Raw genomic sequence first — 18,294 nt, forward strand, 5'->3', positions numbered from 1 at the left:
ACGGTGCCTCCTGGAGTTGGGCAGCCATCGCCTTGTGTCGTGACCTCATCTATGCCAGTCATAGTGGGCTGAGAGCAAGAACTGTGTCCTTTCATCTCAGTATCCCCTGCACAGAGTAGGTACTCAATAAACATAGAGTTAACTGACTTAATATATCACCCTGAGACACACAGGGTTCTTATTTGATAAATTTGTTTAACAGTATCTCTTTCATGTGCTGAGGACACGTTTCAACCTAAAAATATAATACAAAGTAACTAGGACCTATACATTTGCATGAAACTATAAATCAGATATTCATTTTTTTCTTTTTCTTTACATCCCACTTCACAGTATCTGCAATTTACTCTCCAATGCTTCAACATTATGAATGTATGAATTAATAAGTTAAGCTAAAGGGTTTCAGTTACCTTAATCAGGGACTCACCCTCCTGGGATAGTTAGTGAATATTTCATCAGAAAGGCCATACTTAGCTACCACTTGTGTAGCACTATTTATTGTGTGAGGCGCTCTTCAAGAGTATTAATATTATTCATGTAATCCTCACAACAACTTTATGATTTAAGTACTATAGTTATCCTCTTTTGCAAATGAAAAGACTGAGTCAGCAAGAATCTGTAACTTGCCGAAAGTCACACGGTTGATTGGTGGCAGAGGTGGGATTCACACTCAGGCAGCTCTGAGCCAGAGTCTGCATCTTGCTGCACAAAGTTTAGAGATTAAACTCTGATTAAACCCTACTCTACTGCAATAGCATGGTATATAATCATTGGGATGCATTCATCTCAGAGTTTACACATCCACTGAGCTGGGCCTTCTACCAAAATTATTTACAGTCTGTCCTGTGACAGATAGTGATGGTCACCAAATTTTCTTTCTGTGCTCCTATATTTTCCAGTCTTTTTATTCTAGTTAGTACAGACATCTTTATTAAACATTTTTGTCAAAATTTTTCTTCCATTTGATATTATACAGGAATTTGAAGTCTCATATTATTTAACAACTATCTGATAATGTGGTATACAGTTCCTTTTATCAGGACCTCATCCTCCATATTGTTTAACAATCCTCTGTTGAGTGCATTTATTCAAATGATAAATATTTATTGAACAACTATTATGTAACAACCACTGGGTTCTGTGAAACAGAACAGATAAATTCTTTGAAGAGCTTACATTCTAGTGTGGGGGAACAGATAATAAACATAAAATATAAATAGAGTAATATAAAAGAAAGAAAGAAAGAAAGGAGGAAAGAAAGAAAGAAAGGTCATACTATCAGTGGCTACTACAAATGCTCCAAAGCTCTTTATCTCTGATCATAACCAGAGGCTTTACTAATTAGCATAATGAATGTTAGAAATGAGTTTACTAATTAGCATAATGAATGTTAGAAGTGAATTTTCATAGTTTTAAATGGCTTGTTAGGGGAAAAGGGCAAGTTAGGGATATGGGATTAAGAGATACAAACTACTATGTACAAAATAGATAAGCAACAAGGATATACAGTATAGCATGGGGAATTATAGCCACTAACTTTCAATAACTTTTAATGGAGTATAATCTGAATCACTATGCTGTAAGCCTGAAACTCATATAGTATTGTAAATCAACTATACTTCAGTTTTAAAACAAAGGAAAAAATACAGCTTATTATTTGGTACAATGGATGTTAAAAATGGACTGTTGTTGGCAAAATTATTGATATTCAAGATACATGAATTGGTTAGAAAATATTACAAGACATTTCCCACCCTAGCATGAAAAGGGCATAGGAACCTAGGAGACCCTTCGCCTCCACCCTCCAAGATGGCATTGAAGGCTATGTTAAACAATCCTGAGTCCAGCCATAGGTTTGGAGGATTCTGGGAAAGGGCTAACTGAATCCTGCCCCAAGAATATTGTCTTATCTTGAGGGAATCTGCCATGCCATATGTGGACAAAGCATTTCTTCCCTGGCCACTTGCAGCTTCATTAAGTTTACAGAACAAGTTGTCTAATTAATGTTCATCTTAAAATATCTGAAACATGTCTGTGTGTGTGATGGAATTTGGTCAAGTCTTAATGTCATTGTAACCTGGTAGGGGAGTGTAGTAAAGAAGCTAACCATTGCCTACCCTAACTACTGGCAGCTGTTATCTATCACTAACAGTCCCATATAACACATTGGCTTAGGTCAGTTTGCAACACCCCTATAAACTGGTTGCTGTTTCTTGCTACTTTTATTTTATTTGCACTTATGCTAAGAAAGCTTTCACTATGAAGCAGGCTTTTCTACAGCTGAACATATTATTGACAGAGAACAGAATTAGCAACTTCATTAGGGTATGAGACTCTTAACTTGGCAAAGTGGCACTGGGGAGTACCACATATGATTAACACATACATGAAAACCTTCCAAGTCTTTTCACATAGGCATTTTTTGCCTGGTAACTAAAAGCCACCTCTGCCTTCAGAAGGAAGGAGTGGGGAACACCCATGAAGTCACAACACAGGGAAAGCTATTTACTTCCTATCCTTTATGCTAAATGCAGTTTCCGCTTTGCTCCCATAATTTTACCTCTCTGTATTTCAGCTTACATTGTTGAATTACAATTACACTGTTGAAGTCAATGGACCTTTCCCAAACCAAAATCTAAAGGTCTGGCAAAAAAAGAGAAAGATTTTAACATTCCTTGCCTAGTCAGAAAACCGAGTTAATGGTTCACAGTCAGCACCCGCTTCCTCAACCATGACTTTGTGTGATAGCTAAGGCAGTGAATAGCTTCAATATTCCCTGTAGCAGTGTCCAAGGCACCCAGTTCAAACCTATTTTTAATGAGACCTAAAGGGTCTGGTATCAGGAAATAACCCTGGACACGTTACGATGTATGAAGTTGTAGCACCTCTCTCCATTTTCTTCAAAAGCATGACTCCAGAGATTGCTATGCATGCAAGGAATGCATTCCACAGGGGCTTGGAATGCTTCTCTGTGTGTTCTGGCAGGGACTAAGGGGCAGCAGATACTGGAGCCTGGGACAAGAAGCACAGGCTATGTTACAGGTCATTGAGCAGATGGCCAATGTTTTACTGAACACCATTTTTGATCTGTTGTTCCAACCAACATTATATTCTAAAAGTGCTCAGGTATGAGACTCAGGTTATATGCATTTCACACAAATTAAATAAGATGCTGGAGAAAGAAGAGACGGAAAAGAGAGGAATGATTAACAATATTGGGAACTCCCGAATTCTGCCTACCTAATGCTCATGATACCAGCAAGCAGTGGATGATCTTCAAAAGGCAAAATATACTGTGCCACGCAGATCTAATTTGTATTAAATCTTTATCATCTCTGAAGGAAACATGATTTTTTTCTATTCCTGAAGAAAATCTGATTTTTGCATATTCCCTCAAAGGTTTCTCTTTTCCAAATTACTAAACTGTTATTAAAGATGAGTAAATCGATATCACAAATACGTGCTCCCACTTGGGGCTTTTAAATAAAGTGCATTGTACCCAGAGTATCAACTTTCTGGATTAGGATTCATTTTACAATGTGCGCAAGCTTAATTTGTTTTAAATGAACGCCATGTCCATTAATTTTACATCAAAGTGTAAAGCTTTCATTTCTGAATAGTCTTTATTGATTCCAGCTTCCCTCTTACAACTTTTCAGAGCAAAAACAAAGACACAAAGTTGTTGAACTTTGAAGTAAGTACCAAATGTAACACGCATCGCATTGAACACAAAGTTATTTACTTCTCTAGTAATATACTGCAGGATATTTGAGTTGGGCAGATGAGAATTAAGAAATTAACTCTTAATTAACCTGGAGTTCAAGTTGAAGAGACTTCAAGGGGGTTTTTCTAAGTTGCTGGGAGAAAAGAAATGTGGTTCAGTGTCTGAGGCCTCTGTGTCTGAAGATTGTTTCCAAGTAATTGCCATCAAGTGGAGAAGAGACAGACATGCAGTGAGAAACAAAATGAAATAAGTTATGGGGTAAGGTTATAAACAAAAACAAAAAACAAATGAAAGGGTAAGACAAGGAATAACTGCTTCTGAGGAGTGGTGGGGTAGAGGTATGGCCTGGGAAAAGCTTTTGGAGAAGGGAAGTGAGAAATGGAGCTAACTTTTGTTGGGTACCAACTAATTGATGCCTAAGTAGGACAAGATGGTCCACTTAAATCTTAAAATAGCCCTCTGAGGAAGATACGTTTTTACATAGGATGAAGCTGAGGATTACACAACATAAATGCTTGGAGTCTTTAATTAAAGATCATGCAGCTAGGAAAGAACAGACAGAACGAGGTAGAACCCATATGTGAATGGTTCCAAAGTTCATGCTCTTTTGTCTAAAAACACTTGTTTTCCTGAGAAGATTTGCTAACCACTTTATATACATTAACCCGTCTAATCTCATTTAGTCCCCATCTAACACCCTGTGCAATAGGCTTATTAACCCCATTTTACCGATAAGAAAAACAAGTCCAAAGAAGCAAATTAACTTGACCAAAGTTTCATACTTTGAGTGAGGACCAAGATTTAAACATGGTTCTGTCTCACTCTAACTTGAAGATGAGCTTGAAAGCAGAATAGAACTGCAAGAGGTGGGGATCGAAAGAAAGGTACAGATAGAGCTCCCTTCTCATTTCCCTGTACTGATGCCTGGAGGCCACAGTATGTGCAAAGCCAGAACTGAAGGTCTACTGGATTTTTCATTTTCCCAAAGAACATTTACTACATCATATGACCCTTATCAAAGGGCAGACAGTATAAACTTTACAAGCTGACTGCTACTAGTACAACTTTTCCCTAGAGAACTCCACTCTCCAAAATTCCAGGCCACCATCCAAAATTCCAAATATCCTCTCAGAGAGCAAACTCTGAGGTAAACAGATCCCAACCTCAGAGAGTAACTGAGGAGCCTCTGGCTATGAGTCAGGAGATTAGGCACTGCCTTGATTCATCTCTGCAAAAGCTGTCTCTGGGGCTTCCCAGGGACATGAGTAGGAAGTGGGTCAGGAAGGAATCAATAACAGCCACCCACAAATGCACATGTAAGCGCTATAAAGGGAGTGACCGAGGATACCTTGGAAAGGTTCTCGGGACACAAAGCCAGTCCTCTATGTTGGAGCAAACCGTGGTTTTTCCGGGTATGAATTTTCAGTGCCCACTGCTGTTCCTTGGCAAAAAAGAACTCGGGAATGAACTTTTAATAGCATTCTCTCAAACCAGAATGGATGACAAAGGTTTTTCCAGCTATAAATGGAAACTTGTCCTGGCTAGGCCAAGTACCTGAAGGAGACTCTCCAGTTCTTCTCTGACATAAGAATGATGATCTAAACAACAAATTCCAAGCTCAAAACAGTTTCCAAGGGAAGAAAAGAGAGATCAGTTAACTAAATGGGTGCATACCTTCTGAAATAGAAGCAATGGGAAATTGCCGCATTAATCTGTGAAGATTAAATCTTCCACCAAAGGAGTAGCAAAAGTCTCATGTTTGGCCTTTTTTGTGTGACGATATTCTTCTATAACTTTACAGACTTTTAAATAATCATTATCTTCACTCTTGAAACAAAGAAGTCAAGTACTTTTCTACAATGAGATAAATTCTTAAGAAAATTATAAGTGATCTTTTATTTAACAAAGTGTAATGTACTTTACATCAATTTTCTATCTTTAAAGCTGTTTTTTTAAAATATGACAGAGTATATAAAGAAAGAAAAACATCTATTTCAGAGAATATCACCTCTTCTATACTGCAAACATATAGAGAGTTTTTTTAAAAAGAGTTAACGATATTTAATGTCATTAGATGAAGACATGAGCAGGAAGTGCTTATTCCCTTAATCAAGTTTAATCAATATTTATGTTTTAGATAGCTTGGTAAGAAGATACCTTAGAAAGCATCGGTATTACAAACATGTTAAATGAGGAACTGGTAACCTTGATCCCAAGGAAGAAAATATTTGAGAATAAATTTCTTTTGAGGCATGGAAGAGAAAGTAGACTTGTTATGAATAGCTCCAAAGGCAAAGAAAGGATCACTGGATAGAACAAAACAGATTCAGGGTCAATATAAGGAAGAACTTTTGAACTATTTTAGCTCTTCCAAGATAGAATGGGTAATTCATTCTCTATTGCTAGAAATATTTAACCAAAAGTCAATAAGCATCTGGCAGGCATTCTTTAATATATCTAGCAATAAAGAATAAATTCCTATTCCAATTTTGGCCAGCTCTAATATTTGAGATGTTCTTTCTTATCTCCAAATGGATGTCCCATGGGTTGCTCAAATTCTCAGTCCAAAACTGAATCATAGTTTCTCTCCTAAGTATGATGCCTATTTTTGCTATCTCAGTAAATGGGACCATCATCCCATCCACTGAACAAGTCCAAAACCTAGGCAACATCTTATATGCATCCCTCTAGGGAGGTGTAGTTGGAATAGAAATTTGAAAAATATTTTGAGACAGTTGAGAGAGATATTGGAACATGGTGCCAACCTTCATGGCAAAACCCCAATTCTTTTCATACCAGGTATGGTCAGAGAATATAACCTACAAACCAGTCACAGTCAGTCACAGAGGGGACCAGGTGGGGCATGCAGATGGATCAGCTCAAACTTTTTACTATCCCTGGGCAACAACCTACAGTGAGCGAGGTGAATTATCTACAGAAGTATGAAAAACACTGGAGCATTTGTGTAAGTAGATCTCAAAGTGTTTTTCATACAGAGTCACCAAAAGCATGTCCTAAAAATTATATTTTAAAAAAGTTTCGGGTACCAAGAAAGTAAGGAAATGTATTTGTCTAAAAGATAGTCATATCTAATATACACATATCTAATATTCACGAATATTAGCATTATTTATGTTTTTGATTGTTGACCAAATATTATGCCTGAGGTTGACCTTTTTGTTTACTATATGCCACAAACAAAATTTTTCTTTAAAAAATTTTCTCCAATTAATAGAATTTGGAAAAGTATGGTACTATCATATGCATTTAGTTCAAAGATAAAATCACAGTCAGACTAATAGAACTTGCCATTCCTAGAAACGGCCCCAATTTACCACAGCAATTTCCTCAGGAATGGGGGTGGGAGTAGAAAGCCACTAACCTCCTACACTTGGCTGTCAGCTCATGACGTTCCCTGCTCTGGCATGAGAAACCCAAGAATAGGCATGAGGTGAATTAAAAGTCAGATACTGTAGGCACTCTACTCTGGCTTCCTGGCCCTTCTCAGCATATTGCCAAGAGTTAACAAAAGAGAAATCTGCAACTCTTCGCTAAGCAAAATTTGGCTATCTCCTTCTAAACTTTCTAATACTATTAGAGAAATGAAATAAAAGCATGTAAGAATAACTTTTTAAATCCTACTAAAAGAATAGGAATACATGGGGTGAAATCATGAAGAAAAAGGAATAAAGAGCCCAAAATTCAGGCAGGTGAATACCTCTAGAGTGGAAAGAAAAAAAAGAAGGGATTGGAGAGGGGCACAAACAGAACTTCAAAGGAAATGATAATGTGCTCTTTCTTAAACTGACTTTATAACGGTTACATGGAAATTCAATTCTTTGTTATTTTTATACCTTCAACATACCTAATGAATGCTCTTTTGTAATTATTTAGTAATTAAAACTTTTTAAATTTTTTAATGGAGTAGAAAGGAAGATATCTAGATTTCTGTCCCAAGACTGCCATTGTATAACCTTTAGCCAGACACTTTTCTGGGATTTAGTAAAATACAGACATTGGACTAGAGCAAAGGTCACCAAACTATGGCTCACCGCCTGTTTTTACAAAGATTTATTGAAACATAACCAAGTCCATTCATTTGCATATTGTCTGCGGTTCCTTGCGCATTAAAATAGTAGCTAGACTTAAATATCTACAATAAAGACTACATGACCTGTAAATCCTAAAATACTTGCTATCTGGTCATTTGAGGAAAGACTCCCAACCCTGAGCTACAGAACTCCTAGAACTTCTCCTAATAAAGACTGAAATGAAGAAAAAAAAAATCGTATTGAAACATGCTAACATCAGTTGGCCCACTAATGGACCAAAATTTCTTTTTGGTGCTTTCCATAAATGTTTGTTTAGGTTAACCACCCTACAGCCTATAAAATCTCATGAACCATGTCAACAGATCTTAGAAACAAATTTTGTGCAAAATGTAGCTTCTGCTTACATCAACAGTAACACAAGTGCAGAATCATCAATTTCCTGCCCTGGACGCTAAAATCTGCCTCTGAAACTAAATCTCATAACTGAAATCCAGGTTGAGAACTCTCAGAACCTCAAACACCCTCTTGTGAAGGATCTCAACTCACTTAGAATCAGAGAGGTTTATTCCTAGGACTTGATCTACTGTTTCCCCTATGCTGACACAAGGATTATCTCAAGATTTTCAGTCTCTTAACACACATATGTGTGCACATGGAAAAGCCTGGCATTTGCCATTTTTAAATGCCAAGGGTGGTAAATCCATCCTGCTCTTCATCCCAGTAAGTTCATTTTTATATCTGTGCAAACAATCCTTGAGCCCACAAAACTACTGGGGAGCTGCCTCTGCCAGAGATTAAAAAAAATAGGGCCATACTGTCTACCGAAACTTCTCCTCTATGACCTTAACTTCTTGTTCTCCTCTAAGCTCATGTGATGCCCATGATACAATGCTGCATTCACACTTGAGACATAGCTGCCTACCCCAAACTTGCAAATGCTGCCTGAAATCCAACAATTACTGATGTTGCCACCCCATCCTTGGATGATCAAGTGGCATGAATGACCAGAAACCATTTCGAATATCTAACTTCAAATTATGAAAAATCCATGAAATTAACTGAAAATAAGATATTGTTTGGAAGTATCCATTTCAGGGTCTATAGATCCACAAGAGCAGCAGTCCCAGAGTTCTCTTTCTTGGTTGTACCAGGATAGCTGGACACCAGGCCCACAGAAACAGTGTGGCAGTAAAGAAAAGGCCCTACTCAGTCTCCTCGGCCATAGCCAGGATGCTATCCTTGCTTTAACACATAGATAGTGCTTCTATTGTGGTATTTCAGTTGAAAGCGATAAATCTTTTTTTTCCTTCTAAGAAGACATGTTTATAAGGGTTCATCTGATTTCTTTCATAGCCTGAATTATCGTGTTCACAGATCAAAGTTACTTATTTGATGAGAAATGCTTAACTTAGAAAATTATTTTTGGTATATAGGTCTTTGGGGAATTTTTACTTTTACCAAGAAAGAACACTTGGAGTTGAAATCACAGGATATGGATTCTAGTTTCCTGTGTCAAACTGTCACCTTGGACAAGGCCATAACCTTTCAAGACCTCTATCTCTGAAGCAAAATTCTAGAATAAGTGTATCTGAAGGTAACTTCTATCCCCTTCCTTCTCAAAAGATTAACTTGCTCCCTAATCTAATGAGTATGAAGCTATGAAACTATCTCCTTTACCCCTACACCTCAAATTACTCTGAATATTCACCCCATAGGTCTTTGTTTCTCTCTCTAAATTGGAAGTATTCTTCCTTCTTATCACAGGTAAATTTTCCACCCTAGCTCTCGACTTCATTCCCTTCTGCTTCTTCTGGAACATTGTTGTTGTTTTAACATGACCCATAATTTTCCACCTCCATGCCTCTGCTCATATGGATTGCCATTCCATTCATCAGAAAATCTTATTCAAGACCCACCACAAACACCACTTCCTACCTCTTGCCTTTTCTGAATCTTGACTAGCCGCAATGCCTTTGTCTGGTGCACCTCATCAGCTTTTATTTTATTCATTTATTATGGTGCTCACCTGTATTGCAATGATTGTACACTTGCCCTATCCTTTCTGCTAGATTATAAACTACTTATTTCTCACTCAACTTTGTATACTTTATAATGTCTCACACATAATAAGTATTCGATCTGTACCGAGTAATGATGAATAAAATAGATTGAAAGTCTCCTCATACACTGATTCCATATTCTGATTAGTAAAATCTTAACTTCTATTGTCTGTAGTCCCTACCATGAAAGGGGTACACTTTAGAAAAACATATCTTTATTATTGAGCAAATTACCTACTAGTCACAGATTCAATCCCAAAAGACATCACTTCTCAATGTATATGTATTGAGTATACATATACATATACATATATGTATACACCTAATCCACTTTTTGTCTAATTCAGAGACTTTTTTTGAAAATTCAAGGTGGTAAAGTTGAGTAACAGACAGGTTGACAGCAAAGGGTTAAAAAAAAAAAAAAGACTGTTTACAATCTTTGGAGAAAAATCACAGTAGGTGTGGAAACTTTGGGGGTGGGGACAGGATACCCACTTCAACCAACCTTCTCTTGTACCTTCAAGCAAGAAAAAAGCCCTTAGGTTTTACTGGTTATAGGAAATTAAGTTTTTTCCTGATTTGAAAAAAAGTTATCTACGGTAAACCTTTCACTTTGCAAGCAACCAATAAATAATAATTGAATAGAAAATAAAAACACCAGTAAAAGAATAGGAGACTAAGAGATAATAATATAAACTGAGAGGAAATCCCAAACACTCAATTTATCTTGCCCAGATCCTTCAGAGATTTTGTACCAAGGTCCAAGGACTGTTCTTTCACACACTCATGGAAGCCACAGCATTTTTTGCACTCAAATATTTCTGAATATTTAGACTCTTGGACAGTGCATTCAAACGAATAACATTAAATTGCCTGCCTCAATCTTTTTTCTTATCCTTTTCTTAATTTCCCCAACTAAGATTTATTTTATTTCCTCCAAGAGTCCATTCCACTTATTGTTAATCATTACTTGCCTTACTCCTCTTATAAAAGCAATCATGATCTTTAGCTCCATTTCACCTAAAATTGGAATTTAATTTGTACCACTCAATACATCCTAAAACATTTCTTCTGCAGAGTCAGTAAACTCTTCTGCATTGATTTAGTCACTTAGTGAATATTTATTAACCACTTACTACATGCCATTCACTATTCTAGATGCTGGGAATATAGCCATGATCAAGCCACACAAATTCCTGCTCTCAAGAACGAATTTTAATTTTAGTGGGAGAGACAGATAACAGACACATGTACATCAGGAAGTATTAAGTGCTATAAAGAAAAGTGAAGCAGTAAATGACTAGAAAGTGCTAGGGGGAGAGCACTATTTTCAGTAGCATGGTGAAGGGTGAAGTGGGGTAACAAACCCTACAAAAATCTAGAAAAACATTCCTGGGAGAAAAATATCTAACTGCCAAGGCCCTGAAGCAGGAGCCTGCTTGATCTGGTCAATGAATAACAATGGATAATTAGAAAACTCTACAGCTCATCAGATTACACCAGCTGAAGACTTCATTTAATTAAGGTTCCTAAACTTTCTACTATTTTTTAAATTACTTTCTCAATAGAAATGGCCCTGTAAAATGCAAAATCATCTAAACTATACTGTCCCCTTGAATTAATTATTGCTGATAACCATAGGTATTCAGATAGTTCCACATGGACAAAACTTGGCTCTAAAGCATCCTAGATGTGACATAGTGTGCTAGTAATGCAGTTCCTCTCAAGTCACCAGTTTAAAATCTCTGAGAAGAGTAGGGGAAGAAAAATAAATGGATCAGGAACAGAAAACTAAAGAATAAAAGGCAGGTGAAGAAATCAGGTCAGTGGTCAGGGGAAAAGTCAGAAAGTTAGGAAGAGAATCAAAAGAAAGTATAGTACTAGAGCATTCAAGGAAAGAGAGAGTTTAAAGAAGGGAATAATTAACAGTTTCAAATTTTACAAAGCATCAAATAAGAGCAGGACCAAAGAATTCTTTAGATTTGGCAAAAAGGTCACTGGAGATCTTTGCCAATTCAATTTACCAAAATAGCAGAAACAAAAATTTGATTTTAATGGAGACTCTGTTTTGCTCAACCCTCTATTTCCAGGGCCTAGAAAACAGTACCTGATCTGTCCACTGGACACTCAATAAATGTTGAAGGGCAAATAGGAACATGACAAAAAGGAGACAGAAGCATGCAGTGTTATTTTGGTTAAAGAGAAAGTATGTTGGTGTGGTGATGACAATAACAAAACTAGTAATATTTTGTGAGTCCTTAAGATATGGCAGGCACTGTGTTAACTGCGCTGCAGTGCAATATGCAGTGTGCACAACTTTATGGAGTAAGTACTATCATTATCCTCATGTTACAGTTGAGGAAACAGAGGCTGAGAGAGGTGAATGTAATCAATTTATAAGTGCCAGGACTTAGATTTGAACCTAGGATGTTTGAGTCAAAGATGAAGGAAACAAAGAAACACACACATACACACAAACAATCTCTTTTTAAAATTTATTTATTTATTTGGCTGCGTTGGGTCTTTGTTGCTGTGTGCGGACTTTCTCTAGTTGAGGCGAGCGGGGGCTACTCTTCATTGCGGTGCACTTCTCTAGTTGCAGAGCACAGGCTCTGGGCGCCCAGGCTTCAGTAGCTGTGGCGCGCAGGCTCAGTAGTTGTGGTGCATGGGCTTAGTTGCTCTGCGGCATGTGGAATCTTCCCAGATCAGGGATTGAACCCATGTCCCCTGCACTGGCAGGTGGATTCTTAACCACTGCGCCACCAGGGAAGTCCCACTATCTCATTTTAATAAATTATAGGTATTATGAGAAATGTTCCATCAGGAACATGAAACAGGAAAGGAGCACAAATTTAGGGATGAAGAGGTACTTCTCAGATGGAAGAAGGGCCAAGCATGAGTGTTCTCGGAGTGATGCCAAGATCAGCCTCTCTGTACATTTTATAAATGGACTAGAAGAGACTGAGTAATCTGATGTTTCAAATTTTGCAAATGACACATTGAGCATCTCTAGGGTGTGAAATGCCAACCTGACAAAAATAAAACAAAGTATACTTAGAGAGTGATGAGCTCTAAGTTCATAGGACCCAAGAGTGGGATCTGGCAACTCCATGAAGCAGGTAGGTGTCTCTCCAATTTCATTTTGGTACTGTTTCCCTGTTCAGCATGTCTCACTGTCCCCCATCTATTGAGGCCCTTGGATGTGGTAATCTATCCCAGGGCAAAGCTAAGGCCCCCAAGGACCCATCAAGCCAACCAAGGACTAAAATTCAACCTGATCAAAGGCTTGGGGTTCAGGATAGGCTGTCAAGCCCTGTGGACTAGTAAGAGCCCAACCAGGCCTAGTCCTCAAGGAGCAGATGCCAGAACGCTGTGCTATGCTCCACCTCCTCAAAGTGGACATAAGCCTCTCCAGCCAACGTGCCTGGCTACTCTACATGGAGATGGCGAGCCTGCTGGACTCATTACTACGACACATGGCACAAACTGAAATACCAACAGCTTCTTAACCTAAATGGGATTTAAGGTAAACTAGAGCCACTTCTAAAATGACAAAGAAGATTGGTTTCAGCCATCAAATGCTTCTTGAAGCAATATTGTATATGCAGTACTAGATCTGAATAGATCACAGGCCTGAAGCGTATGAAACTTTTCATATAACATATTTAGCAGCTAGCAGACCTCAGAGTAACAAATGTGTCTCTTAATACTTCTCAATTTATAATGCACATTCACCTGACATCCAGAAACCAACAATCCTTATGTTTTGGGTCACTATAGTGATGAGAGTATCTTTAAAAAATGTTCAGTAACAAATATCTCTATTGAATTTAAGCCAAAATTAGTAATAATTTTGTTTGTTTTCATCTCATTTAATCCACATTTTTTAAAAATACAAGGGATAAGTACTCTTATTATCCTGATTTTACAGATAAGGAAACTGAGATTTGGAGAAGTTATGTGACTTGGCCAAGACCACATGGCTATTAGTTGGTGGAGCAGGTACTCAAACCTTTGGGCAATTTGACTCCAGAATCACAATCTGAACCAAAAACACTCTATATTACAACCATTCTCTTCTACAAAAATAAAACTTCATTATTATATATGCCCTTATACATTAATCTGCAAACCGACCAAGGTCAAATCAAATCCTCTAATCTAGCACAAGCAGATACTACATATAACAGATTAACCAAAACAAAAAAAACAGGTCACTGTCTCATCCCCAAAAGTATCATTATGAAAATGTTCATCTATACTTTGTAGCTTAATCAGAAAATACTAAAAGCAATACTGTATATAGTTTTCCAAATGAAAATGGCCATGTGTGCCTTAAATACCAAATCTTAAATTTAGGGATTTTTATCCTCTTTCCATCTGCTGTCAAATACAGGGAGTGGTTTCAAGACCGAAGAGCACTATTGGAGAGTCACCAGAGATCATGTGCAACAGTTCTCCCAGATAATATTTCCATGTAAAACAAGATCAACTACTCTGCAGAGATGAAAATTCCATCTAGGAAAAAACCACCAATGAAAGGAAAACAAACTCAAAGCTGTTCTAACATTTTCACGAAATTATACGTAAACAAAGACCACCAAACATTAAGCAGCAAAAGCGGTAGCTTGTAGAAAATGAGCTTGGAAGTAGTCAGATGTGTGAAAATCATGTGGATGTGCAATTTAATATGCCTGATGTTAAACGCCCTTCACACATTTCACACTTCTACTACATAAAAAAGCCATTTCATACTGTTTAATATTGGGTATAGTCTTTATCTTTTAGAGTCACATACTGAAATATTTGTGGATGAAATGATATGATTTGCTTCAGAACAATCCATGTTGGGAAAAGAAGGCAGTGGAAGGAGGAGCAGAGGAAACAGAACAGGCCATGAGCTGTGAATTGTTGAAGCTGTGGGATGGATACAGGAGGACTCACTATATGGTTCTCTATGTTTTATTTATACTATTCTACTTATTTAAATCTGACACGTCCCACAATGAAAGTTTTTTTAATCTGTTTAAGATTTTTTAAAGTATTTTTACACTGTGTTTATTTTGGTATATATTTATACACCGAATAAAATAATCTCTGAGAACAATTTAAAATTCAGCATGAGCAGAATACAGATGCCTCCACTAAATCGTGCACAGTTTATAATCTACCTCACTGAGTTCAGTGAAAGCCTGGGACAACTAGGTCAAAGTCATGGGTTCCATTTTTTTTTAAGACCTAGTTTGATTTCTTCTGTTCCTCAGCTTTATAATTCTAATGTCAGCTAGCCATCTTAAACATGTACTTTTTCCTGTAAAACAAAGGGTTCTATACAATCCTTGAATGAGAACAGCAATTACCAATAAAAGACTTCATTATATGCAACAGTATCACCAAAAGATAATCATCTCAGTAGGAATTGCAGGGTATAGTTCCAATATGCTTTTAAACCACATGCCTTAGAACTTCCACTGATGTTTTCATTCTCCTTCAAGTCTTCTCATTCAAAGCCCATATTTCATACGTTAATTTTGGTTCTCCTGATCATTCTATGGCACCAAACTGCAAAGTTCCCAACTTTTCTTCTATTAAATACAAATGGCATTTGTGTGGTGAGATCCAACTTATTACTGAAGTGCTTCTTGGTTGTTGACCAAACTTGGGCAAAAAAAAAAATGCTTTCAAGGTATGCTGCTTAAAGTAAACATAATGAAATTTGCTCATTGAAACTAGCAAACCAAAAGGGTGGTAGTATTTTATTTTACAACCTTCTTTACAAATATCACAATACTATCTGTATCAGAAAGTAGCCCTTATTGACTTCATTAAGAATTACATGGGGGCTTCCATGGTGGCTCAGTGGTTGAGAGTCCACCTGCCGATGCAGGGAACACGGGTTTGTGCCCCAGTCTGGGAAGATCCCACATGCCGCGGAGCGGCTAGGCCCGTGAGCCATGGCCGCTGAGCCTGCGCATCCGGAGCCTGTGCTCCGCAACAGGAGAGGCCACAACAGTGAGAGGCCCACTTACCACAAAAAAAAAAAATTACATGAATTTCTATATATAAAAATTTGGTTACATGTATATGAAAAATATACAACAAAAAGAAAAATTAAAATGATCTTTGATTTACCCATATTCTTATTTTAGCTTCACACATCCAAATTAGAGTTTTCCTTTCAAAATGGCCTTATGATGGCATTTTTTATACTTTCCCTGGCTCAAGATAGCTTACTGGGGTAGGACGAAGAGGAAGGGAAGGTAGAGAAAGACAGCGGTGGATTTCATTTTGAGGAAGCACTTTTAACCTGAGTAGAGATATCCTTTCTCCAAAGTGATAATGATAATTTAATTGGGTACTTGCCTTTCTTTCATTACACAGGATTGCTGTGTATTTAATCAGAAGGGAAGTCCACTGGGCCAAAATTTCTAAATTACTTCCCCTTTCCCACTGACATTGTTTTATCTGAAACAAAAACTAAAGTTTTTTATCAAGGGAAATAGATAAACTGCTTCCAAGTTCAACAAGCCAGTGTACTGTAGGGGAAGCAAGGAACTACAGAGGGAAAAAGGAGCTAAAAACACAACAAGTACCTTCTCTAACCCCAGCTCTGTGGTGCGGCCAGTCACATGGGTCACATCATGAATCCTCATAGGAAAAACAAGGAGATTGTGGTTCAGGAGGTGACCCAGGACTATAACACAAGTGCGTCTGACTCCAAAACTTCTCTTCCTACACCACTAAACTGGGAAAAGGAACATGTGTTATCATTTTGCTATAATTTAAACAAGTAGCTTCATGAATAGGCCTGTGCTTGTCCACAGAAACACTCAGCTCTAGGCAAACACACAACCCAAGTCCTGCTCATCCTGTCTAGACAACCATTCTTAGAGACAGCAAACACATTTTAATTCCTACTCATTCCTAATTTATAAGCATGCAGAAAATGAATGTTTACAAAGGATGATAAAGTAATTGTGTAACTATCTCACAAATAATCTCATGAAATAGATATGCTGGTAAAGAACTACTAAGCAAAAAACAAACAACCCAACCTCCCATAACAGCCCCCCATGTTATTACACCAAAATAAGTGATATGGAAATTTGACTTTCATAGGAGGTGATCAGGATAAAGCTGCCTAGCACTCAGAACAAATAATCACAAATTTCACACAGTGGCAAGAATGTACAGGGATGTTCAACTGGTGTTTATCCAATGCTGTTTGCTCCATATGGAATTACAGTAAGACTGTGACACACACCGTAGGCTGGCTTACTCAACACCCATTGCCAACCACTTTTCTCCCTTGCCTTCCTCTACTTTTAAGGCAGACGAAGCTAGTATTGACTTTCCTGCCTCTTTTATAAGGTATGGGAAGGGGACAGGAGATTCAAGTCTCTGGCCAATATGACAAATAGAAGTCAGCTGGTGAAATTTCTGGGCAGCTTCTGATTTTCCTGATAAGAGGAACAGATAAAGTTGCATCCCCCCTACTGCACACACACTCCATCCTTTTCTGCCCAAAGCTGGGGCAGCCATCTTGCAACTATGAAGAGGCAAACATGAGGACAAAAGTCAAAGAGTACAAGAATGGCAGAGCAAAATGTCAGAAAGAGTCTGGGTCACTGAGCAGCAAATCCAGCACCAGAAACTGCTAGTTCCAGGTTTCTAATTATATGAAAACACCGGACACCTATTTGTTTAAGCCACTTTAAGTCAAGCCTTCTATTACTTAAAGTTAAACATTTCCCTAACAGATAAAACAATGTCAGTGGTAAGTACCCAGTTAAAGTCTAACCAACCTAAAGCATTCAAGCCCCTAACTCACTTTGAGTTTGAGTTTTGCATGCTGAGATGGATAATACACTGGACTCTAAACCAGGTATTGACAATGACTGCTTTTGACCTTAGGCAAATCATTTCACCTCTCTGAGCCTCAGTCTTCTCACATTTCTAAAACAGGGATAATGATGCCTGCCCTGCCTATATCACATGATTGTTATGAGGTCAAATGAAAGGCCTGACTCTGAATAAACCCTAAAGTGCATCCTGAATGTAAAAGTTGTATGCTCCTTGTACAGTATATGTTTAGTTGCCACCTCTCCTACTCCCAAATCCTACAGCAAATATACTATGGCACTGAGTTTACTGAAGAACACTAAAAAGATATTACTTAATGGGTTTTTTAATTGTTCTTCCCTATAGGATATTTATGCTACCTGTCTAGCCAACACAGAATCTATACACCAAAGGGGTTCAAATCTAATGGAGACACAGGTTAAGTGTAGTCAAGGCAAACAAAAGAGGTACTTTAAAGTTACAGATATTCTAAATCCTACTTTTTAATTCATTGGTTGGTTGGTCATACTTGATTAAGAAATTTGATTAAAGAATGACTATACCGAAGATGGCGTACTAAAAGGACGTGGAATTTGTGTCTCCTCACAACTAGGGC

The sequence above is a fragment of the Delphinus delphis genome, chromosome 7, assembly GCF_949987515.2.
Source record: "Delphinus delphis chromosome 7, mDelDel1.2, whole genome shotgun sequence".
Lineage (NCBI taxonomy): Eukaryota > Metazoa > Chordata > Mammalia > Artiodactyla > Delphinidae > Delphinus > Delphinus delphis.